We start from the raw sequence: 26,088 nt of genomic DNA on the forward strand, positions 1-26,088 counted from the left end.
GGTAAACAGGGTTACAGCTGAATGATTTGAAAAGAAACACACCCATGGATTCCAGCATGAGCACTCAACGTCTGACAAGTGACTTGATGTGTTTCCTGTTGAAAGGGGCAGCTACAGTTAGTTGTCCAATGTGACGTGTAATATGACTGGCTATATTTTTCCCTGAATTAAACATAATTAAAAGGAGCACTGCTTCCTTATTGGGAGTGGCAGCTTCCCGATAAGACCCTGCCATTCCACAGATTACATCAGAAAATCAACTGTCACTCATGGTAGGCATATCCTGCCCTGCTGTTTGCAATGACTGGGCCTTCTTTAATAAGATTGAGGTATTTGGGGAAGCAAAGTATCTATTGAACAGGGACACTTGTGGGATGAATTTCTTTTGAGAACTGTACTGAAGAAGAGATCAAGACAGAGATGGGTCAAATTTCTATTCTGGTATACCTCGAGTCCTGTATGTTCCCTATGAGCACTGCCTTCTCAGAGGACGGAGACAGAATAAGCTACTCAGCCACAGCTGAAAAAGCCATTCTCAGAAGCCTCTCTTTTCTCTGGGGAACTCCAGGTGAACAGTCTCTTTATCATGGAGAGATTAAACATCCAGAGCTGTGATTAACAACTCATTATCTGTTAGATTAATTTTAGGCTGCTGAATATTTCAAAATGCTAGTTTCTTTAGAGGACCTACTGTATAGTTGAATTCAAATTCGTCTTCATTATCACCCTCCTTCGATGAGGTGTGAAAACTGTGTGAATACCTGCACATCTAGCTTGGCAGTTTCTGCCAAAGACCTCAACTAATTAAATACAAAGTACTCTAAAAAGCAACAAAAGCTGTCTGCCTCTGGTCTGCATACCCCCATTTAAAAAAATAAATAAATAAATAAATTAAAAAATCACATCTACTTTGCCAGGAGCATTTTTAGGGATGCAAGAGCTTTGCCTGCATTTCAAAAGCAGGAGCTTGGGAGCTTCAGTTCCTGCACTATAATTCTTCACCCACAAAACGTTCCTGCTCCTTAAGTAGTACTTTCTAGGGTCAAAAAGGTAGCATCTGCATCTGTGTAGCTGCAAGGGTGGAGATGATGTAAACATCATTCTGCTCATGTTTATCAGGTTTTTGCACAGACATTTATGTACACAAAAACCTGTTGTAATATGTACAAAGCTAAATGCTTCTCTGCTGGTTGACATTGTGGTTGTAGCCATTTTGAAGTAATGAAACCAATTTGGTCTTTGTGGTCAAGGCTGACCATCACAGTCAAGCCAAACGTAAGTCTCGTACACTTTAATGTGCTGTCTATGGTAACAGCGAAGTCGCCGAAGTCTGAAATGTTAAAATTCTACACATGAGATTTATTTTAGCCATGCAAACATGATGCAAGCTAACTAAAAGAATCCTATAAAGTCATTGCCTGAGTGTGATTGCACTCATGCTTGGGGTTCACCTTGAAAAGTCTTGTGACAACAACTTCAGTTAAATTTAATTCAGCTTCAAAGAACTGAAAAGTCCAGTGTACTAAACCTATCTAAAAACAAACTCCAATGTAGCACTTAAAAGACGTTATTAATATTGTCTATAAACCACAAGCAAAAACACAATCAGTGCGATAATTAATATAATAATAAATAATAATCAGCTACATATTTTTTCAAGGAGTCTACAAATCGTGGAAACACATTACAACTTATCTCACAGCACCAATACAACCACATAGGTCATTCGTCCCTGCCCTTTGATATGACCCATAGGACCTTCTCTTGAAATAACGCTCCATGGTGGCAAGGGTAGTGAAGTCGTAATGGCTCCAATAATAAACACGTGGTTAATCAAACAGTCACGGTTGGGTTAGGTTTAGGGAAAGATCATGGTTTGGGTTAAAATACCTACATAAGCTCCAAAACAAAATTATAATTTGTCTTGTAAACGCAACGCTGGCCAAAGCTCTTGTCAAACGACAACTGCCACCACCCGCTACCAACAAGAAACCGTGTTAGGTGGCAGAGAAAACTTATGAATAGCCCCTTTAACGCTTCAAGCAGAAAAGGTACAAAACGCCTTTGTGACTGGAGGCAAATTCTATCAAATTTTGCAGCCGTCCACGTTTTCCAACTGGATGTGGAATGTGGAAGAACGTGGAAGGAGACCTATAGCTAGAAAAAAAAGCGAGAAAAGAAGGGCTAAGAGCTTTGAAAGAAAAGGGAATAACAGAGAGAGATAATGGTTGTTGTGGCAGGTGCCCAGCTTGGCATCCTTCTCTGTCCTGGCCTGAGCCTCAGTCAGTTGGGTTTGGTGCTGCCCTGCGAGAGTGCAAGGAGAGAGGGGCTGCCAGTGCAACTCGAGGGGTTGGATGGCAGTAGAATCTTCTGCCCATGGCTAGTGCACATTGTAAACGCTCACAGAAAAGCAATGTAGAATGATGCCACTATATGGCCAAAAGAATGTGGATATACAAACATTGTATCATACATATGAGCACTGAAAGCCTCCAAAGTGAGGACGCTTTCACAAGATTTCATTTCCTGGCTGCAGGGGTTCGCTCCCAACCAGCCACTAGAGCTTTAGCTGGGTCAGATACTGATGTTGGATGATAAGGTCTGGCTTGCACTCACTGTTCCAGTTCATCCCAAAGGTGTTGAATGTGGTTGAGGTCAGAAATCTGTGCATGCCAGTCAAGTTCTTCCACAACTAACTTGCAATAATATTTTTCATCCGTTTTTTTCTTTGTACACGTGGAACACGTTGGAAATACAATCTCAAAAACAGCAGTGCTGCAGTATTAAAATGTTCTTTAACCGGAACTAAAGAACCAGACCAAAAGCATACATTTTGGGGCCATATAGGGTAGAGAGTATAACATACAAAGTGAGAATAGGGATATTTATACAATCAAGCTAGCCTCTAATAAAGCCTTTCATGTTTTCAGTCAAAATTTAAAACCACAGTATTTGTCATATTTATCTGTAGCGTCAAACGATAAGAAGGCCCTAAATCCTTTGATGAATTGCCTCTCTATGTTTATGAGTGGAAATATTAAATGAAGACAGAACAGAAGTTTTTATATTTGGTACAGTTGCACAGAGAGAAGAAATTTTAAGTAGGCTTGGAAATCTGGCTCTACAGATTGAGTGGGAAATAAAAAAACCTGGGTGTTACTGGCTCAGAATTGAATTTTTGAAGTCACATCAGTGTTACAAACGTAGCTTTTTACCATTTACAAAACATAGAAAGAGTCTGATCCCACCTTTCTTTAGAAGATCCTAAGAAACTGATTCATGCTTTTGTATCGTCACACTTAGATTACTGCTTTGCACTCTGTACTGGCAGCGACTCAGCAACAATCTTAACCAAAACAAGGAAAAAACATATTACACCAGTGTTAGTCTCATTGCATTGGCAACCTGTAACATTGAGGATAGATTTAAAAAATGATTTGGTTTTTCAGACTGCCTGTTGGAGTATGTTCTAAAGCGCTCGCTACAGTTACTTCATGCTGGCTTGCTAGATCTGCCACATATAAACTGCGAGAGGTACAGGGAAGCAGCCTTCTGTAGTTATGGACCAACGATTTGAATCATACTCCATTCATATATTAGGACACGCAAACGCTGTTGATATATTCAAGAAGCAGCTCAAATCTTATTTTTATGGTCTTGCTTTTAATTAAATCAACTTTTATTTGAGATTTCATATTGGTTTATGGTTTTTATATCTTCAAATTGCTTTTACTACTATCAGTTGTTTTTTTATTACCGGTATCATTTCTTTTATCTCTCCATGATCTTATTTCTTCTTACTTTCTCCGGACATTATTACCTTATTGTCTTTTATTGCCTTAATGTGTCCTGTTTTTAAGTATCTGTCGTATTGTTTTTAATACCTCTTCCTGTAAAGCACTTTGAGCTACCTTTAATTTTATAAAAAGGTGCTACATAAAGTTTACTATTATCATCATCATAATATAAATAATTATATTTGAGTCAGTCAGTTCGACTGTGGGACCCTACAATGACTCCTACCTTTTAACTGTCAGGTTGACAGTGACAGCGCTGCCTCCACCGTGATGCAAACTTGAAGATAGTAAATCTCAGAGGATTATACACCTCTTTTCTCTTTAAAATCTCTCCCCAAACCAAACTGACACATAATTGATCACAGCCTCATTTAAACCAGTTTCGTTGTTCTTCAATGTTCCAGGTGAAACACAAAAGAGCCTCCTGTGGATTGAAGTTGAAGGAAACTGTTTCTATCACAAGCACACATTTCAAAAACTTTTTACAGCGTTATTCTCTGTGTTGTAACATGGGCGTCAGCAAAACACAAAATATCATAACACAAACCATTTGTCTCCATAGGCCCAGGATGACCTTAAGGAAATAACATTTGTGTCAACATTTTTGAGAAGATGGACTTATCTTATCAGATTGGTCCTACCGAAGACAATAAAAAGAAAAGATAAAAAGGAAACAGATACAATCACTGCTTTTATTGATGGCATAGTCCTCTCTTGTTCTGTCAGCATTTTGTGGGAGGTAGCTATAGGGGATTCCGGTTGTTTGCTAGAATACAAAAGAAACTTATTACGAACAAATGTTTATCCTTTGGGTTAAAAATCAAAGTTTGTCCTTTGTCTGATAACACTCTTTGATTACATTTCAGTACCAGAGTCAAAAATCAAAAGCATTGAAGAGGGAACTGATTAAAGCAATCAATAATATAGATGATTGAGCCCTGTAGCTGGTGTGAGCTTGCAAAAATGACAGTAATTGCAAAGTATTGTATGGATTTCCATGAATCTTTGTACGGATATTCATTATCACCAGAGGATGAATCTTGGTGATTCATCTAAAATATATCAACATCTAATGGAAGGATAACTTTTGGAGACATTTATAGCTCCCAGTAACTTCGGTGATTCACTAACCACATTTGTGATTATTAAATTGTGTTAAATTGTGTCAACATCTGCTGGATGGATTGCCATGAAATTTGGTTAAAAGGACCAGTGTGGATTTACAAACTGAATAACCCTCCCTTCCCCCCTCCCTTTCCGAGCATGTAGGAGAACCTACAGTGGCCTTAAGGGCTATTGTAGAAACATAGCAGTGCAACATGGTGGGCTCCATGAAAAGGATCTGCCCCCTGTACAGAAGTCTGAGAAGTGGTCTCAGTCTTTTGAACCCCACTGCAGACATGAAAGGCTCATTCTAAGCTAATGAAAATTATTTTCAGGTGATTATACACTAATGAAAACATAATTATGAATATAATTTTCCATTTCTGCCAATAGATCTGTGTAAATTCTGCACACTGGTCCTTTAAGACATTCACGCTCCCCTCAGGACGAATTGTAATAGCTTTGCTGATCCCTTTACTTTTCATCTGGCGTAATCATCAGGTCAAACTTTAATACTGTTTGTGACCAAATATCTGAAAAAGTTAAGCTCTTGCTAGACATGTTGAAATTAGCATTTAGCTCAAAGAACTGTTGTGTCCAAGTACAGGTTCACAAGCATGGTTTTCAAGAACCTTTGTGTTTGAGTTGGTAAACAATATTTTTTAAATTAAAGAATCAAATTACAACATGTAATATGGAAGTGTTCACAATCATCTCTGCAGCTCTAGGGAGCCTTTTTGTTTTGGTTGGTAAGTTTTGGTTTTACAGCACATTTACTGTACGTTTCAGTCTTTCTGATATACCAACTATATATTACCAGCGCCAAATGCCGCAGCTTTAAAAATCCATTCTCCAGTAAAGGTATGTTCTTTTTTAAAGCCATGCACAGAGGTCCTCTGTCCACAGTTTTGATCCATTATTCATAAAAGCAGCTTCCCTGTTTTCTTTGTGGAGTGCTTTAACCACAATCAAAATACCAGCTTTAGAGGATCTCAGAGCTTTTTGTGGTTGATAGGATATTAAAAAGTTAGAATTCTATGAAGGAGCTATGCCATTAATAGTTTTGTAGGTGATTAAAAGGACCTTAAAATCAAGCCAGTGCAGTTCAGCCATAAAACAAGAGTGATGTGCTCGCTCGCTCTCCTTGGTCTAGCTGCAGAATTCTGCCCGAGTTCCAATTTCTTTAGTCTTTTTTTGAGAGACCAGTAGAAAGTGCATCACAGTGGTTTAACCTACAAGTAATAAAAAATATGAATTGGTTTCTCTGTGTCCTGTTGTGTTAAAAATGGCCGTACTTCGGTAACGTTTCTCAGGTGGAAGAAGCATGAACCACCTGTCAACTTGAATTCATGCAGAACCTCATACAAGTAAATCCGATACTAATGAGGTATGTATTTCTCCACACACCCTAACACCCTTTGTTATACTCAGATGCAACAACATTATTTCAGTTTTTTTTCATAGACAGCAGTACATAGAGAACTTTCCCATTAGAAGCAGCACACAACACAACCTGCCATGCTTTGATAAGATTTTCTGTCATAGCATATTGAGGTGAAAAATACCCTGAAGTGTTCTCAGTGTGTGTCTGCCACAGTACAGGTAGGTTTAACATTCAGGGTGGAAATAATCAACCATGGTAAAAGAAAATCTCAGATTTCATACTGTTACTCTCACCCTTAATGGGGACCTGTAACTCTCATTTCCAGCCGTATATTTTTATTCTCAGACTCCACTAGAGTAGCTCTGCATGATTCACAGTTCCAAAGAGAAAGATTCCTTATTTATCTCATACTACCTGTTAAGAAACAGGTAATATTAGCTCTGGGCTCTTTAAGTCCCTCCTCCCTAAGAACACATTTTTTTCTGATTGGAAGCCTGCTGAGTGCTAGCACCTGGCAGCGTTGTGCTCCTGTTACCAGTGTGGAGGTTCTGAAAGCAAACTGTAAAACTGCTAAGTAACATAACTGATTGGAAATGGCAATTTTTCAAGTCCCTCCATACATGTCGAGCCTGAACATCCGCAGCAACAAAAATTACAGCAGGGTGTCTCTGTCCAGTTCTTTTACCTGCTTATTGTGTGACATAATGATGGATTTAGTCTTTCAATTACAATCGATATACAAAAAATTTCTATATATGCCCCTGTTGACAGATGTATGTGTGGGAAATGCACTGAAATGCCAAATGATGTCTGCTGTCAGAAATACCAAAGGTAACGTTGCAAGTAAAATGTTATACTGCTGTAGACAAATGTCTGTATAGTGAACCTCCTGCATTGGTTATTTGTGTGCTGCAGTACATTAACTGCTTGTAACCATTGGAAACCTACCGTTCAGATCAGTCTGATGCCTGAGTGACATACAACATTGTATGTCTAGTATGACAGAAAATAAGGAAAAGCATAATAGATCCCCTTTAAAAGTACCTTTCTTGCACTGATCATAGACTAATAGATATCAATTTATTCTGATTAGAGTAGAATACACTGTGATTGGTAATTTTGGTGTATACTCACCTTTTTCACCCTAAATCACCTACTTCTTCTTCAGCCAGCAATTAAAAATGTACTCAAAATGTCAACTAGTCCGTCTGTCTGCATCGTCTTTTTACATTGTCATAAAAAAGCTCAGGTGTTCTTTTAATGCCTGAGAACAGATTTCTTTGGTGCCCAGTAACTCCTAGAACAAGTCTTCCATACGCTGAGTCAAAGCATTTCTTTAGGACATGAAAACAAAGAAGAGAGCTCAGCCTTAGAAAAAGCAAGCTTTGATTCACTGGGACTGATCAAAAATCCTTTCACCTCCTGCTGATGTATTGTGGTCATTTTGTGGCATTGAGCAATAAAAAACATCCTTATTGCCAAGGGTTACATTGGGATTAGTGATCTGGGGGAGCCCTGATTCACAGAGGCTGGCAGGTGGGCAGATGCAAGTGTGCACAGGCAGCAGTGGGATGGCTGGAACCTGAAAAGACGTTTTATGTCAATACATAAGACACAGTGCATTTCACTTTTTCAGCATTAAGTCTCAGCACCATGACAGATCTCAGTGTTTTTAGGGCCAAATAACTAACCCCACCCACAACCATCTGAAGTCTGCTAATTCCAGACTTCTTGACTTCAAATTCAAGCTGATAAAAATTAAAATTTTAGGATTTAAAGGAAATCTACAGCTAGAATGACATGTTTGTTAGGGCCATGTTCTAAGTTTCCGCAAAGTAAACAGAACTGTGTTGTGACGAAGTAATTTTCATTTAGGTTCAATAAAGTACCCACCTAGACTTGAACACACCCCATTCCTCCATCGAACAAAATGACTTGAATCAGTCATTCAGTGAGACAACTGACCCGAGAGCTCAACTGAACTGGGAAAATGAACGGATGCGATTAAGTTCAGTTTTTACCTAAAAGGTTTGTTCTTCTGCACAATACTGCGATACTCCACTGACAGGTAAATCAACCTGCAGGAGAAGCTGCTAGTGTTCTACTACTGCTGCTGCATCGAGAGTGTTCCTACGTGCTGCATCTCTGTTTGGTATACCAGCAGCTCAGCAGCGGACAGGAGAGCCCTTCAGAGGGTCATTAATACCGCCCAGAAGATCATCGGCCACTCACTGCCCTCTTTGGAGGACTTATTCAGCTCTCGCTGCCTCAGCAAAGCAGCCAACTACTGAAAGACCTATTACACCCTGGACATCAGCTGTTTGACCTGCTGCCCCTCTGGTAGATGCCTCAGTTCCATCCAATCACGGACAGACTGGCAAACAGCTTCTACCCTAGAGACACACAAGAACTGAACAGAGACAAACACTGACACCAACTGTTTGGTACCCATGTGACTATACTGTATCTGCAATGTGCAATAGCTCGGCTGCTTTTTTTTTTTTTTTTTTTTTTTTTTTAAATATATAAATTGTGTCGTTTTATATGTTAAAGCAATATATACAATTTAAATATTTCACACTTTTAGTTTAGTTTGAATCCGTCTTTTGTTAATTGCTGTTTGTGATGTGTGAATGCAGCATCTGGATTACAACTCAATTTCTTTGTATTGATGCGCAATGATAAGAAAGGAATGTATTATATTATATTATCAGTGTCTGTTGTTCCGGCTCAGTGAAACCTCTTGCTTGAGATGAACCATGACACTCCCAATACACAAGAGACTTGATGTTTACGTTGAGAAGCTAAATGTTTGCTCTCTGTTCCATTTCAGCTGGCTGTGTGATTGAGGCTTGAAGCATAACAAGCAAAGGGAATAATTATCCATACAGGGAGGAAGTTGGGCTTCAAACCCACCACCCCCAAGGGTACCCGCTGAGCACAGCCAAAATACAGACTGTCTGCAGTAATGATGAACAAAACAACAACAACAAGCTCCAACAACTTTATAAGCAAAAAGTATTACACTGTAATAAAATGTGACATTTTTGTAAAAGTAAATGGCTGTAATCAGATTACTTTTACTGTAACACTACTATTTCATTTTCAGCCTTTACATTAAAGTCATTGGCCCTGTGGAAAGAGACTCACTGAGTTTCACATAAGATTTTAAGTTTTAAAATTAGGGGTCCCATATTGTATAAAAAGGTAGATTTCCACGTGTTCTCTGATTATAAAGCAGGTCTAGGTTCTATATTTACACTGTGAAAGTATCAAAGCCTCAGTCCACAGAGAAATGTACACAGCCTGTATTCACAAACTGAGCCTTAAAAAGGACCCATTATGTCCATTTTCAGTCTTAATCATTTCATTCTTGGTGTCTACTAAAAGAGATTTACATGCTTTAATGTTTTGAAAAGACTATTATTCTTCTTCTGTACATCTTTTTCTGTCCTCTATTCACCCTCTATCTGAAACGCTCTGTTCCCCCTGAAGCCGGCAAACTGACCAATAAGAGCACACTGGGCTCTGATTGGTCAGTTTGCCGGCAACTACCATGGCAATGATATGTTCCGCACGTCTTGTGTAAACAAACGGTTGTGTTCAGTCCTGTTTAAAGTTTTAATTCTGGACACTTCCAAACTAAAGGAATATAAATCATGGAGGAACAGACATATAGAGTACAGGGGGGTAATCTCCACCTCTTCACCTCCAGCAGGTTCACGATGCCGGTAAATCTGAATGAATTAAACTTTAGTGCATATAGTTACTAACTTAAAAACAAACTCAGAGGTTAAACTGTGGATAATTTATCGGAGCTAATGAGGTACAGCATGTCAACACTGAAATGTTTAAGGATTTATATCTTCGCTTTGCTGCTTCTTACTAATGTGATCAGGTTGCAGTAACGTGGTTAAGATCACAAATCCACATAAACAATGCAGACTGACAGGCTGTGCGCCTGAGTGTGAAGTGTGAATTACATTAAGTGTGAATTACAGAAATAACCGTTGTGAAAATGAAGCGTCTAACTCTGCACGGTTTCTGAAGCAGTCCTCCTTGATGTGCAGGCTTACACTATAATGATTGGAGCAGTGGAGAATGGTGGAAAAATAAAGCAGATTTCTGCAGGCAGTTGAGGACATGGTGTCTTTTCGGCATGGCTACAAAACTAAAGAAAACTCTTCATTATAAGTAGATATGTGGGGGGCGTGCCAAACTTGCAGGGGGTGTCCAGGTTGCAGGTGGGCAGCACCAAAGGAAGTATTGACGTCAATAGGACCAGGAAGTAATGGCTGGACTCCCAACGGGGCGTTTCATACAAAGGAGAATATTGGGTTTTTACTATACAGTTACTCCCTTTGATGTAAACTGTGATCTTTGTGACTCTGAAGACCATTTACATGCACAAAAAACCTACATAAAGACCCTATCAGAAAGGAAAAATTCAGAAAAGCATAATAGGTCCTCTTTAAAACAAGCCGTCAGGACTTCTGTAACTTTGTGATGTCACAACAAAGCAGTCGCCACCCTCAGTTATGCCCCTGGCATGGGCCACCTGGACCCATCATCTAACCATGCAGGATTTGGTTTCTCTGAGTGTTTACCTGAAATCTGCTATATTTTTATTTGATCACTCAGAAAACAGTGTGTTGTGGATATCAACACTTCAAATAAAACACAGGAAAAGTGAAAAACATGAATAGAATACGACCCCACCCCCAGAACATGCATTAGAGTACTGTCGACAAAGTGCTTCACATAGCTGAGGAGAACTGCAGATTTTCTGTGGTTTAATCACTATAATTAAGCAACCACTTCCACATCGTACACAGTAATCCATCTTTAATGTAAACATATTGCTTAGATCTTTAATGTGCTCCATTTTCATATCTTTTCCATCCCTTTTCTCTGATCCACAGAATCTCCTGCTGCTGCCCAGCCCACATTGTTTGATTGCCAGCACATCCCACGTTTCGTGCAGAAACACCACAGCAAAGACGGCCTCGACCCAGACACACAAGAAATACTAAATTAAACAAGAACCTCTTGCATAACAGCTCTAAATAGGCAACCAAATTAGTATTGACAAACTGACTGGTGTGATTTAATAAAAAAAAACAAAAAAACACATATTTATGTCCATATTATACTGTACCAACACAAATGTCAATCTTTTTTGCAAACATTTCAAGTAATGAGAGCACGGGTTTATTACTGATGCAAAAAGTCAAGCTGGCAGACTCTTGAGATGCTGACATTTTACAGCCCGGAGCAGCACTCAGAGACAGTCATACTATGTAGAAATCAATACAAGTCATTAGCATTACACTAATGAGACCTCGAAATGATGCAGTATTTTGGCAGTTTAATACCAACAAACTGTGAAAATACATGTGCTATCTAATTCGTAGTGGTAGTAGTATATAACTTGCTACTAGGAAAATATGTTTTATAATATCCATCATCTGATGCATTTTTTAAAAAAAATTGCTACACCATATCTATACTCTGCACATAATTCGAGATCCATTAAACAGTGTTTAATCATGTTATAAAATTTGATGAATACAAACTGTTGTACCTGGTGCAGCTGGTGTCATAATCCCATGCTGGTAAGAAACTTTTGATAAAATGCAAATAGTATTAGACATTTCTTTGAAAGTGCAAACTGCAGCTGTGTTGTGGAGCTAATATGACAGCAGCAAATATTTCACACCCAACAGGAGGTTTCAAAGAGATTAACTCGCTCACAAACTTTTACAGCTTCCTCCAGCAAAAAAAAAAAAAAGAACAACGTCTTCTTCATGAGTTAAGCACTCCCAATCCCACACCACATGGCTGACGGTTTCCAGTGATGTGCACAGGACATGTTCTCCTCACTCAGGTGGAAAAGAAAAATGGCAGCACTCTGGCTTTAAGGGCAAACTGCAGACGTTACTTGGACAGAGTCCATCTCTGCAATGGGATGTACACTGTCCATTTAGCAAGAGCTCTTTACAGAAACCCTTACAACAACCACAGAAACCAGCAGAGTCACTGAATAAGAAAACCCTTTGAGTGACCTTCAGTATGTCTGAAAAGTCGGAGAGAGAAGGCAAGGACAGAGTTTAAAGAATGATGCTTCTCATTATCAGACACAAAAGACGCTTGTGCATAGGGAAAACGGTAGTTCAAGGGTTGAGAAAATGTAGTACCAAATGAAAGATAAAGCGGTGAAAATATTCTCAATACAGCAAACACTTCAACTGATATTGACAAGCATTTTTTAAGTGGCTAAAACACATTTTCTGCTGACCCTGACCACAGCAGTACATCACTCGGCCTCTGTTTCTCCAAACTCAGAGCTCACAGATTCAAATCTACTGCAGGTAATACAATGACTATAGATAAGTACCTCACACAACCTCACATCAAACAACCTGAACTATCACTTTATGAACAGAGAGAGGACAGCCAGTAACGGCTCGTAGAACCAGCCAGTTCCTTCGAATGGACACAGAAGGACATCTTTACCATAGAAACGCCCCCTGCTGAAAAAGGCCACAGTTATTACCAATTCGTATTTTAGCTATCAGCAAGACTCTTACAGATGAGCAGTGGGGATCTGATTTGACCAGGGCGGATCTTGAGGCAGAACTGAATCAAATCTCAGTAGTAAACACCTTGGTAGAACCTGACAGTTGGATATTAGCATTTGTGTTGTGCAGCTCTGTTGTTGACCAAAGCTGCTCTGCCTTATCTATCAACGCAGGCTTGTCAGGTCCGCACCTCACCGAGTGGCTGCTGGTGCTTCCCATTCAGGACTGTAGCACTGGGAGCTCACACTGGCCTGGTTGGGAGCTCCTATCTCAGAGCAAAAAAGAAGAACAGCATCTGCTCCTCTCTTCTACTGCAGCACACACACATAAACACACAGATTCACCTCCAACTGCTGCCAAACACACACAAAGAAACACATTTCCCTCCAAGCTAGTCAACCCGAGCACTAAGCGAACATTTCTTCACCCTTTGGCTAAGAGGAATCTCATCTCAAACACAACACGGTCCAAGACTGCTCCTTCATTTCAGTTCTACTCCCCATGTTGTATTTAATAGACTGGATGTGCTAGTGTGTTAAAGTTTTAAAATTCCTATGGAGAGACAACACATTGTAACATGCATTCTTCTATTTTTTCTTCTAATTATCATATTTATAGTAATACATTTAAAACCCCTTGTATATAATATATTATTTTGATGGTTAAGTTTTTGTTTGTAGGATATTAGATTTGGTGGTCTATGATCTACATTTTTGATGCTGCTAAAGTCTGACATCTTCAAAAACTAAATGTAGGGGCTTTAATATAAAGCAAATTCAATTTCCTTATTTATTAAATATAAATAACTGATGTAAACTTGAAAATTTAAACAGTTGGCAGTTTTTAAAGGAGTTACACCTTGATCACATGGATTAAAAGTGGCAGGCTCTCTCTTGCCTTTTATGAGTCTGAAGCTTGCAGGCATGTTTGAATTGAGTAACTGACAGAAACCACAAGCAATGAGTTTCCATCCATCCTGGTTAAAGTCATATTATGGGAAGGCACTGACTAAGACAAATCAACTTTTGCTTTAATTTGCTTAAAGGATGATCCATGAAGGGATCAAAACAAGGACCAGTTGCTGTGCATATTAGTGAACATCTGCATCAACTCAAGCCTTTCTCTGCTTCCCTACAATCACACTGCTGGGAGCCGGTTGAGTCTTTGAGTCACTGTGGGTGGTTTTTTGAGCTTCAATTCAAAGTGAATTGCATTATGTCTAATCTCCAGTGTTTGAGTCCATATGTGTGAACAGGAGGGTTACAACAAGCAGCAACCACTACTACTGGATAACGTTGAGACCAATTAGTGACAGTACAGCCAGACTGAGAGGCTCTGTCAGTGTCTCTCAAATATGGTCACTTGGGGGTGGATCATTGTCATGGCAATTCAGGTAACTGTTTCTTATAGTTTGGCCTTAAACATTCAAGTTCAATATATTTACACTGAACACACCAAGCGTGTCAGGGATGTTTGGTTTATACCATCATGCTAGCGCTCCACACAGAAAATGAAAACTCTAAGGAATATAACCACAGTGAAAGTTTAGCTGTACACAGCTAATTTCACTTCTTTTAATGAGTGTCGTGTCAAATATAAGTACTTACATAGTGGGGCTTGTTTGCTTGAATGAAGAGTGACTCCCATGAAAGTATGAAGAGAACCGGACACTGAACAGTGAGCCAGTCTATCCCAGTGGCCACCTGCGGTAAAACAAAAAGAAGAAAATTAATTTTAGGTCCTCATTACAAGCTGTCGCAAAGCTGCAAAAAGCTCAATGATTATTTTTTGTCCATTTTCATGTATGTGTTAGTGAGCAACTTCCATTGAAATAAACATGCCATCTTGGTGACCATTATCCAACTCTCTTTATAAATGAATGGTGCGTCAGCATTTCACAGTCTTGGTTCTCGCCTCATCTCCATTCTATTTCTAGGCTCTAAAACACAGTGACACACAGTAAACCTACCTTCAGGCACCAAGACTTCTCTGAAATCTGCGAGTGATTTTTAATGCTTTCTTGTACAGTTTGGAAGAAGTTTTCACTTTTAAATTTTATTTTAACTCTTATGATGCTTTTCTCAAAATATCCAGAAAAGATGACTGGCAACATTATTGACCTGCTAACTAAGGGCAGCAACAACTTGCACCTCACTTGTATGGTTTCTTTCCACAGGATTGCTGCAGGAAGAAAGCTCGCAAATACTGGACAGGCATTTCTTTGTGATCTGTGACTCTGAGATCTGATTGAAACGCTAAAGAACATGTCTCTTTGCAGGATACATCTTACAGCTTTCACTATCAAACATAAAGATCTCAGAGTAATCTGCTCCCAAGTTATTGTTTCAGTTTCTGTCCACTGGAGGGCAATTGCATAAAGCATGCTAAAAGCTATGATTCAGCTTGAAAGTACTTGAAATGTCAACAGAACCTATGTAATGACAGTACAAATCAGGTTCAGCATAACCTTGAGTGATAGCAGTAAAAACCAAGCCATCGATGGAGGCTGGCTGAATAGGTAATAGCCTCGTACAACCTGGCAGCTGGGGCTTCTGATTAAAAGCAGCATCCACAGATGATCTGCTGCAGTTTACGATAGTGATGTGAGTGAAAGTCTGGCTCTCTGAACTTTTCTCAGTTTAAAGCTGAACATAAAAGCTGCAGAAAAAAACAACCCAAAGGCTGAATGCAAGGAGTAACCAGCATTTCAGATCAGAGACTGCATAGTGATGCAAACTGTGAGTACTTTTCAGCCAAACATTTGATGCAATTATCTCAATTTTACTTTAATGGGTTACATAAAACCCCAGAGCACATCACTAATTAATTACAAGTAATATTAAATCAAAGTATTCAATATGAGGCAATGAAACAAACACACAAGATTAAAAACAATAGCGACAGATGGTCGTTGCAGTATCTCATCGCCATCATGGAACCACCTGGATAACCACCTATTTGTAAGCTCTTTTGAAAACACAACAAGCGAGCCAGATCTCTGACAATCAGTGGTGAGGAGCAGGGACGATAACTAACCGGAGTTAACCAGAGCCACGCCGGAAAAGGTGGAGTGGATGCCAGGAGTGACATCTGGTTTTGCAGCTTAAACAGTTGCAGAGAGGAAAAGGCCTGAAGACTAACCACTGAGCCACAGGGTAACCATGCATCATGGCAGTGACAAAAAGAATGCCTCCACCGACAAAGCCTCTGTTACTATGGAAGGTTTGAATACCACGCTTGAACAACAAAAACACTCACATGTGGAAAACAGATAAGAGGCGAACTTCATCTTTCACCAAGCTGATCATGGAGCCTACTTATGCTAGAATCGATGGAATCAAGAAAGAGGTTCAAGAGCTAAAATCCAGCTTGCAATTCTCTCAAGCTTAAATCGACGAGTTACCCTTTGTGGAAAAGATTGGATTACTTGAAACACAACAGCAGCATGTAATCTCAGTGCGCAGTCAGTGAAAACAATGACATTATTTCCAAAATGGATTATTTAGAGAGACAATATCATAATTGATGGTTTGGCCCAGGATAAGGAACATGAATCCTAGGCAGAAGCAAAAGGTTAAGTAAGGGACGAAATCAATTGAGATTTAAAGAGCCCATCACACTGGCAACAGTACAATAATCACACAGAAGATTTTTATTGACACTTTATTTTCCTCCTTCATTCTTGTCATGCTGTGATTGAAGTCCCCACCAGAGTAACTGACAAAAACAGCTACATTGGGAACTTTTTATTGTCCTGGTCTTTGAACAGGACCCTTCCCTCATATGAACAGTTTTCCTACAATCATCAATGCCAAAAGAAATTACTATGAAATTAGGGTCTCCTATCAGTTGGACATCTCAATTATAGTTTGGTTTAATTTACAGAGATTCAGTGATATGGAACGCTCTATCATGTCATATTTTAAACTTAGCACCAGTACAATTTAAGATAGCCGTTAAAAGGTTTGTTGTTATCTCTAAAATGTCATCCTTATGGATTATCTTTGTAAACTGTCCACTGTGGTTGTCTGCTGGTGTGTGCAATCTTTTTTCTCTTTTCTCCTATTTAACATTTCTCCTTTTCTAATGGAGTACGCCATGTACTGGTGCCTTGATCAAGACCCTTTGAGGGTAAGTTACACCTCTCCATCATATTGTTTTTTTTATGTATATATCAACTTGTATCTTTAGTATATGTGTAAAAAATGTATATATATCACATTGTTACTGTTCATGTACCTCTTCTGCACTGCTGCACTCTACAGAAATTATAGGAAGAATGATAAAAAACGACTTATTAAAATTCTTAATTATTAGATCTTTAATCACTTAGAAGACAAAGGAACACAACAAAAACTTGAGGGCTCCCAGACTGCGGTTGAATGAGTATGATTGCGGCTCCCCGACATGTATGAGTCATGGCAGGTAATTCCACAGGGTCATTGTTTGTTTGACAGCAGCACACTCCCTCCAACTGCTCCTCTGATAATGGTGTTTATGTACTTTGGCTCCACAAGGCAAAGCAAAATGGCCACACTAACAATAGAGGCAGTGGACAGAGGCAGCCAGCAAAATGGCACTGATTCATCCCAGAGGATTGGGGGGGGGAAAAAAAACAGCATTCGCCACAGTGTTAATCACACAGACAATGTCCACTTATCTTAACTATGAGCCACCTAAAGAAGCCAGCCAAGCTACATATTTTTTTGTGGGGAGATTCATATACAATGTCAGTTAGGATAATGGTAATGTGTGCCAGGTTTCAATCCATTCTTGGTCAAAAGGCTGTGTAAGTGAAATGTCCACTAAACTAGTAACAAACAATCACTATGTTTTCTGATTATGATAGATATTTTGCTAATAAATGGTTCATTGCTTTTTATTTGTAAGATAAAGACAAATTAAATGGGAAACTCAAAAATGAGTGAGTTTTAATTAAGTTTTGTATCAATAACTTCCAATCAATGTATACAGTCTCCACTATTTTATCAGTGTTTCAGTACAATATGAGATCAAGACTTAGAGCAAAGATATTAAAAGCTGGAGTTTATTTAAACAAAGAGCGAAGACATAGAAGATATACGGAACACGTAAACAGGTGACCAATTAGAGGTAAAACCAACATAAAGTGTCTAAGTTAGGTGTTGGGCCACCACATGCCACCAGAACAAAATCCCCCATAGATTGTTCAACTGCGTGGAGATCTGGTGACTGTAAAGGCCATGGAATATGAGTCACATCATTTTCATACTCAAACCATCAGTGACCCCTCGCACCCTCTGGATGGGGGTTTGTCATCCTGGAAAAGACCACTCCCATCAAGGTAGAAATGTTTCATCTTAGGACAAAGGTGATCACTCAGAATAACTTTGTATTGACTTGCATTGACCCTTCTCTCAAAAGGGGCCGAATGGACCCAAAGCAAACCAGCAAAATGCCCCCCCCACAGTGCAACAGAGCCGCCAGTTCCCCTCACTGTGGGGGATCAAGTATTCAGGCCTGTACTGTTGTCTTCTTGGTGAACACAAACATACACTCGCCTACTTGTGTAGAATATGGTGAGGGGTGACTCCACTTTTTTTCCACATCTCTGTCGACCAGTGCCTCTGGTTTTTGCACCACTGAACTCACAGGTTTATATGCTGCATCCCTATTATAGTCTCCCTCTCTATGTAACTGAGGACTGTTGTTGCTGACACAGTCTGATCACTTCCTGCATTTGACATTCTCAGTCACCTGAGGAAGAGTTGCTCTTCTCTTTTTTTCCTGACATATTACAACAATGCACAATGCATGATCATCAAATGTGTGCTCTCAAACACAATATCCAACCCTATTTAATAATGTCTTTCTCATAGATCTAAATGCAGATGTCACTTTTGTCAGTTCCTATAGAAACGCGAGCTAGTGGAGCATCTTTGTAACTGAAACTCCTGCTCCAACAATGAACCCTCTGTAAAAGTCACTTAGATCTTTTCCTCTTCATCTTGATACTAAATCAGAATCACCTTGGCATGCTCAGCAATTTTATACCTGCCACAGAACATGATTGGATGTTAACTGCACCATGCAGTGCACCTATTGAAGCATCTGCATTTGTTCTCATTTGTTTCTCTGCTCATTTATTTAGGTTTTTCTTTCGTTAGGGTTAGTTACTGGTATGCGAGAAGGAGTCCAATATTTTTAACCCCATTTGAGGGCAGTGCAACACAGTCAAATAACACCAATCTTTGGGCTCAGTGTTATGAGACTGTTGTTCAAAAATATTTCAGTGCTCACTTTGATACCACAAAGATAGATTTCCTCCACACAAAAACTCAAGTAATATTGAATTGCACTGGTTCCTCCCAGACAAAAAAATTATTTTTTTCATCAAAAACAGGGGGCAGAAATGGTGCTGCGTACAAAACTGCCAGTTTCTTTCAAAAGTTAAGCTTTGTTGGTTGGTTGTTTGTGCAAGACAAACCAGTCCAAGGCACATTCATATTGCACCAGACCAGAGAAACCTTAACTCTACTCACTCATTTAAACTCTGCTTCACAAAAATGTTATAATAAGGATAATTAAAAGTATTAGAAAAAGATACAAGTAACCCAGCAAGAAAATGAGGGAGAGGTCCAATCAGGCAAAATAAGTGAATTTGTACAGGAGAACCAGAACTGTGTAGGGCCTATTTAATTGCATTTTATTTTTACACAAAAAAAGTGTGATACTTCATATTCTAGTTTACCTTCCTGATATTGGGAATTGAAGCTGTATAATATGTTGAGATTTAAAAATCAGTTGCTGCATCATTAGCCCAAATCATTTCACAGTTTGCCTGCAAACACTGTGGAGAGTGTGATGAGTTATGTTGAAACACGATCCATTTAACTGAATGAATGCATTAGCATGGTTTATGGGGTTTGACATAGATTCAGGTTTCTTTGTTAATGTTCATTTAACTCCATTAATCAGCAACAAAGTTTAACCTTGTGGTCCCTTTTCACTTTACAAGAGGAACCTCTTGATGTTGCAAATAAAATCTAACCTTTCATTTGATGGAGGGCTTGACAAAATTCACGTTTCTTCTGTGTCTAGTAATTGCAATATAAAGTGAAGTTATTGAAAAACTGGTGAAGCAATTTATGTAACCTGGTCAAATTCAGACCTTTGAAAAACTTCACATTAGAACTTCAAATTTTTAACTAAATCTAACTCTGTTTCAGGTCTTTTCACCTCCAAATCCCCAGAACACTTCTCTCTGGGTTGAGTTTATTATGCCACAACAGCCAACATTTCAAAACAAATTCTTATGACTACGACTTTGAACTTCACTGAGTAGATTTAGAGCCACAGCAAAACAAGGCTTTATAGGTGCTGTACCTGTTAATTCATAACATCTAAATATATAATAAACAGGTATGTCCTTGGTGGATCTCCCACTGTGAGAGCTTTGCAGCTGCAACCCTGTCCTCTAGATATTACATTTTTATACAACTTAACTGCAAGAGCAAATATGTTTTGTAGGAAGTGTAATCAATGGCTGGATTATGTTCAGATAAAACTTTTTTTTAAATTAAATTAGACAGGAAATATATTAATGGCAGTAGACTCACAAGTAGATGGTTGGAGTGGATGACAGCCATACAAAGAGACACTAAAGACCAGGGTTCACATCCACAGCCCTGTCTGTGGTTTAGGCAACGAAAGCACCGTATTCAAGATTAGGAAAAAAAAAAACATTGAGTCAAGTCACTGAACTTTTTCTTCATTAAACCACAAACTTTCTCTAACTTTAACTAAGTGCTGTGAAAACTATAAAAAAAAGTTTTAAAATGCTATAGTCACTACAAGTGGATTGTTCACAAGATCAGATATTTTTGGCAGAAAACAAACATTGTCTTTGAATATTCCGTACATTCAGTATCAACATATTGGTGACTTTTCAAATATATAAATAACATATCCTAATTATGTAAATAGAAAACATAATCCTTCCTACATCATGTATTTTCTTTTACAGGTCAGTTGAATTTCCCCTAGGGGATAAATAAAGTATCTATCTATCTTTCTCTCTATCTATATAAACATCATTTGTAGGAGACAGGGTTTCAAGCTGTTATGCAAGAAGAGTAAACAAGTTGCCATTACAGCTTTAATGAAAATGCTGGCAGTCGTCAGAAGTGCTGCTCTAATTAATGCATACAGTAATGTCACACAAGCAGGACTGCAGCCTTTACTTTTGTGCTTCATGTGTCCAAGCTGTTGCTAAGGCTGAGTCAGCAGGCTGGCAGTAACCCTTGTCACAGGCCTTTGACTTGCTGAGTATCAACAAGACCGATCAATGGCAACCACTGCCTTCTTATTATCAAAGCCTTTCCAAAGATCCTAACTGATAAGCAGTATATCAGTTTCAGTATCACTACTGAAACCTGTTATAGAACACGGTTATTATATAGGTGCAAGTGTTATAAATTCTAAGAAGTGTCACACAAAACAACTGCATATGGCTTATTTGCTGCATCAAGACAGCAGACACGTTAACCATGATGAATAGCAGAGAAGGTTAAAGAAAAATCTAATGAATGTGCACTGTGTGACTGAGCCAGAGGAGCCTGAGCAGTCTGGGAGATCCAGTCCAACCAATGGAAAGTTAATTTACTTAAGAATGCTGAATTCTTATGGAGCAAGAAATTGAGGCAACTGTATGTTTAAGTGATCCTGAATTGTTGTTCAGTCTGTTTAACAGAAAAATGTGTTAGCACAGTGAGTTCACATTTCATGTAGAGAAACTCATATGCTGCTGAGCTCCATGCAGCGCCGACAGGGGATCTGCCAGCTCACCTACAGTACTCACTATTGTTTAGGAAGCAGAACTGGTTTTGTATCGAGTCCTTACTGAAATACATAATGCTTATACAGTAAATGTATGAAGCATTATACATATAAATGTTTCTTTGTTAGTTGGAATAAGTTTGTTGGATCTTTTTATGGTGAGAAATTCAGCTAAATAACAGGCTTTACTGAAGTTAAAAAACTTATTAGACATCACACACACACACACACACACACACACACACACACACACACACACACACACACACACACACACACACACACACACACACACACACACACACACACACACACACACACACACACGACTAAATTACGAGGTAAATTCTAGAGGAAATCAACTTCGAATGTCTTCCCTGTGGTAAGCTCCAGCACAAAAGCTACCCATATATGCAGTTTAAATACATGAAACATGCTAAAGGCTAAAATCAACCTAATGCCATGTGTTATCTAGTATTAAGACAAGCTGCTAGTCATACCTGCTAAACAGATTATCCAGCCTCGACAACAGGTTGCTTGAAGTGTATATAAGCTCCTAATGAGACACTAATAAGCTCCAGGTGTGTCCCTGCCAGTGAGAGAAACAGGGTGGAGCTTCCACAGAGGGAAAGCTAAAAGCCTACCTAATGAACCCATCATTCACACATGAAAGGCATTGCACAGGAGCAGCAGTGATTCATATTTGAACTTGGTTGATCACTTGCAAAATTTATATCTGATCGGAATTTAAGGTTTAAATAGAATATTATACTAAAACAAAAGCAGGGAAACACCGACAAGATGCTGATAGCATTTCTATGAGATGATGGGCCCACAGAGCAAGTTAAAAAAAAATTATGGATATTTTTACCTTCTAACAAATGCTGTCTTTAGTTGTTTCACAATCTGTAATACTGGACAGTACCCGTCCAAAATGTGCCCGTCGGTAGAGGCTGATTGCTTGGCCTGTGTTGGTCAAGTTTCAGCATGCAAAATTACCCATTATAGAAACACAGTGAATGTATGGAGGCATACAAGCCCCCTGGGGGTGGTGGGGGCAGAAAAGGCTCCATGTATAAATGTGTAGGCTCTGGGTTTAGAAATCTGTGCACATGGTTTATAAACCGTACTCTCTTATTCATAGTCTCAGATTTGTAAGCTGTGCCCTTGGACCAATGCGATCAAACGCACTCGGTTTGCTTGTGAAAATCACAGTAAATACAACGTTACACAACCATAGGGGTGAAACATCCAATGCACATCACAATTTGGCATCTTCATGTCAAGTAACATGTAGAAAAACAATGTTAGAAGCTTTCTCAAGAACCACTCATCCAAAGAACTTCATAGTCCACACTGCACTTTCTTGGGTCCGCGGCAAGACATCTGCAAAATCTCGAGAAAGTCCAGACAGAGATTCCTCCATTTATAGTTAGATATTAAAGGCTATTATCTGTGAAAGTGCTCTATGGTCAAGCTGCACAAAGTCTGGGCTGATGAAGACATGACTAGAAAAAGACTGGCTGAAAGTTTCAAATAAACTTTTAAGTGAGAGTTGAATTACTAGGATTATCGCCTGAGCTGTGGGCACAATTTTAAGCAGTAAATTCAGTTCTCTCATCCATCTCCTCCATATAAATAAGAATGAAATACTTCAGCATGTCAGTATTCTTCGTGACAGGCCAACTTTTCAGAACATGCACTCAGAATAAAAGGTGCTCTTAACATTCATAAGTGTGCACTCACAGTGGACAATCCATCATTATCATGGGTGCATACTGTACATAGCTCAGTGGGCACAGCAGTCTCTTTCTATCTCAGCTGCTGACATTCAAACAAAGCACTGGCTCCTCCACTCCTCTGCAGGATCCCAATGAAAAACAACAACAAATGAATCACAGGCAACAGCAGCCCACTTTGTTCCCTTCACAGCATATAAAATGTCAATGCGCACAGCAATCCCTTACAGTGATGGATGGGTTAGAGTCACTGCTCTGCTCAGAACACAAAGCTTTGACTCCACCTCGCACTCCCTACACATTTCACACTTCTTTGTAAATGTCACACGCAGGTTTCATAAACAGATGTTGTTTCACTGTTGAGATGACCCAAGCTGAAAAAGGTAACAGAGAGCAGCTTTGCAGGAACACCCAAATACAAAGCCCATCTCTGAAAGACAGAGGAAATTCTTATGTAATTTTATCTACATACATTTTTCTCTGATACAGCTTTTAAATTCTCACTATACATCTACAGTACTAGATGTGGACAGTTTATCCCTTTTTGTTATTGGGTTTTATAGCTTTTGGAAAAGGGACATTTTGTGATTATTGATCATCAAAAATCCAGTTAGAATTCCATGATGTCTGTTTCTCTATTTGGGCAGAGATAGAGATCTTTGGAAATGAGGATGCAGTGGTGAATACAACATGGATAACAAATTACAAGCATTACTTTGCTAGCAGCTGTTGTGCAGTTTCTGCATTTTAATGCTTAGCAAATTAAATAGTTAAGCAGTTGTCTCTCATTTATAGTATTTTCTGCAACTAACCAATTATTGTTTTGACTTATTTCAGCATAAATATTTATGATGGTTTCAGATGATTTATGATTAATTTTTTAACTTGGAGAACAGAGGGTCATTTCACCCAAATCCATACAAAAATCCACTAACCTCCATTCTTTTCAGGTGTAGGAAGTTGTTTAAGAACTGGAGATCTCAAAACCAGTGCACATAACTATGTAACTATCTTCCTGACAATTGCTTTGTAGACAAACAATTGCAAGGTGGGTTCCAAAGTCCAGTATTTGCCATGTTGTTTTATGCAGTTCCACGCTTTATTTTATACTATACCAACTGACCCTGCAGCTGCAGTCCTCTGTCAGAGTGTCATCCTGTCACTTCGACATTAATGCCAACAATACAAAGACACATACCAGTTTGTACACTCAAAATCTACATCTGATTTATATAATTTATGATACTTTGACTTGCTTTGCTTTGACTCACAGACATTGCTAATTGCTTTGAACAGGCTTTGATGCCACATGTGACAGGATTCTTCAATTAAAATACCCTTTAAGAAATCCACATGAAGGTTTTCAAGATCTCAAAAGTGATGTGTCAAATATGTCATGAATTTTCAAGAAATTGGATATCAAATCTTTGATAGAAAGACCCGCTTTATTCTTTACAGGGTGCATGAGATGTATGTAGAGCTTGTTATCTCTACATGCATCTGGCAGGCTGCTTTCTCCTCTGTCAGGGATGTGACGTTATGGCACTGGGAAGAATGAAGGGCAGAGGGACTGAGAGAAACCTTTGTTTTTGTCCCTGAGATTCTACATTGAGTACAGAAACAATATGAAAATCCTCTGCCTAAATGGCAAACACTGAGGTGATAGTTTATCAGTAACTGCAGGATTCACTGACCTGGAGGGCATTGGCTCTGGCCTTTTCATGCTTCCACTAAAAGTAATGAGTAAGTGCATCTGCAGCTTTACCTTGATTTCAGTAATTAAGTTCACCTTTTTTCTCATGGCTACAGGAATACCAGTAGACTTTCTGGTCATCATATGATATAGTTGGCCTAATAAGGCTCACACATGAGGTTTCTATGGCATTTTTATGGCATTCCGTCTTTGTTTCACAGTTGACAGAATAATGTGATACACTTGTGCTTCTGCAATAAGTGGACTTGCTCATGGCAGCAAGGTAAATCTGCTCTGATTACTCATACCATGACCCCCACTTTGTGAAATGGTCTTTTACTCATTCTGTGATGTTCTAGGCTAATTTCCAACAAGGTCTTTGTCTTTTGGTCCATGTCATCACCCTCTCATCCACCTTCCTTATGATTGTTTTGTGATCTGCTGTCCCCATCAGATGGACAACATTGTTATCAATAGTAAAACCATGTTTCTCATCTGCTACTATTACAGTTAAGGTTTGGTTAGGTCTAGCCAAAAGAAAACACCAGGTCAATGTTAGCAAAACATTATCATTATAGTTAAAAGAAATCAGTGGTGGTTGTGTCAAAGCCTAATCATCCACCACAATGTCTTCCCAATGGAAACAATGTCACACTTCCTCTACCTTTGTTTCAGACAGGAGTTGGCACATGGCAATTAGTGGTTTTTTTAATTAAAAATAAATGTATATATATAGGTTGGTGAATTTTGAAAGATGAATTTCGGACCATTAAGCAATAGCAAACCATATTAATAGAGTTGCTTTAAGGGGGCCAGTCACAAAACCCAAAGTGTACAAAGCAATCATTTTACCTAGGTAGTGTCTGGATACCTTGTTCCAAACTGGCGCCCTACTGATGAGCACTAAAGTCCTCTGGCATGAACAGCGTGAAAATAATTAACTGACCTGAAAGTTCATTGGACCTAATGGGTC

At 39.0% G+C, this 26,088-nt stretch overlaps 1 long non-coding RNA gene across 3 annotated transcripts in view; it reads right to left on the reverse strand.

The window, feature by feature from the left end:
* LOC130171361 (uncharacterized) overlaps positions 1-26,088 on the reverse strand; it is a 61,563-nt gene that overhangs the window by 13,394 nt on the left and 22,081 nt on the right. Inside the window, exons 3-4 of one of the 3 annotated variants that reach the window (XR_008828129.1) lie at positions 14,474-14,569; positions 4,484-4,563 (exon numbers count right to left, since the gene is read on the reverse strand). This is a non-coding gene — a long non-coding RNA (uncharacterized LOC130171361). Of the gene's footprint in view, positions 1-4,483; positions 4,564-7,729; positions 7,868-14,473; positions 14,570-26,088 lie in introns of those variants that run through there. The other 2 variants (XR_008828128.1, XR_008828127.1) reach the window with 2 other exon arrangements.

Source organism: Seriola aureovittata, chromosome 1 (genome assembly GCF_021018895.1).
Source record: "Seriola aureovittata isolate HTS-2021-v1 ecotype China chromosome 1, ASM2101889v1, whole genome shotgun sequence".
Lineage (NCBI taxonomy): Eukaryota > Metazoa > Chordata > Actinopteri > Carangiformes > Carangidae > Seriola > Seriola aureovittata.